We start from the raw sequence: 1,379 nt of genomic DNA on the forward strand, positions 1-1,379 counted from the left end.
AAAGCATTTCATATTGCAGCTTCTTGTAAAATTTTATTCAATTGAAGTATATTTTTATTTCATTAATCAAGATCATCACCAGGCCCATCAGCCATGCTTCTTCTGCACATTTTTCTGAATAATCCAGTTGCACAATAAATAGAATTTTAAGTCAGAGGGGGACAAATGAAAATATAAGGAGTTCAGATTTTTATTTTTTTGTTCATCCTTTCCCGATTTCATTTAAAAATAACTTTTTCCTTATTTATTTCTAAAATTTTAGCAAATTGAAGTTTCCTTTGCCCCATCTAAAAGACTATATGGAACTATTTCTAGGTAGTTTTATTATTATTATTATTATTATTATTATTGTTCTTCATTTATTGTTTTGTCTTGTTTTGGAATCTAGGTATTGGGCCTGTTGTGTCCAAAATAAATTACAATAATACAATAATACAATAGAATCAAAGTATGTAGTTCCTATTTTGCTTATACATTATAAATCCTTTCCAAATCTTGCTCTGAAACAATTCAGGCAAATTCTTAACATGGCAACTGATGGTGACATAGGTTGCTTTGCTTTGCAAAAGGGATTAGCACACTAGTTTAAGAACCAATATATTAGTTCAGCAAAATGAATCCATGAGTGACGGTTCTAAAACTTTCCATTTCAACTTCAGTGGGTGAGTAGTCATGTTTTCCTCAACAATTATGCTCTGCCGACATAATAGAATACTTTTATCTTTCAGCTCAGTGATTTTGCCTCACAAGAAGCACAGGAGTCGTAAGAGAATACTTCCATCTTCTACACCCAGTAGGTGCAAGGACATCTTCCTTGGATTCCACCTATATTGTTTTAAAAGTTGCTCACCATGCCTAATAAGCAATGGAGATTTTCCAAATTGAAGAAAAGTAGTTGAAAGTCAGCCAAAGGTCTCTGTGACGAGGCTGATGGTGGAAAATGGGGAAAAAAAGGTGGGCACTCGACCATCCTAGATATTAGTGACCATGCCCAGAGGGACATTAGAATATATTAGCGAGTCCATGAAAAAGAATGAATATGTATGCAAAAGTACTGCATATATATGTCTTAACTGTTTGAATATAGAACCCGAATCTGAGAGGGAGTGCTTGCTTGCCGTGTCACCGGGTGCTGTTGCGTGGAATAAAGGCATGCCGATTTCTAACACCACATTGGAGTTGGAGAGTTTTCTTTCCAGGTTTCGGATGACATTGGGACGCACCCTGGACATTGGGTAAATATTCCGTTGGGCTGGTAGGAGTATACATGGCGCAACGCACATTGTAACCCGCTCTTTTCCTCACGTAACAGGCGAAAGCCGCAGGGACGCACCCCCCGGGCGGGAAGGGCCGCGCATGCGTACCGCCGCCCCACCTCA

Source organism: Meleagris gallopavo, chromosome 6 (assembly GCF_000146605.3).
Source record: "Meleagris gallopavo isolate NT-WF06-2002-E0010 breed Aviagen turkey brand Nicholas breeding stock chromosome 6, Turkey_5.1, whole genome shotgun sequence".
NCBI lineage: Eukaryota > Metazoa > Chordata > Aves > Galliformes > Phasianidae > Meleagris > Meleagris gallopavo.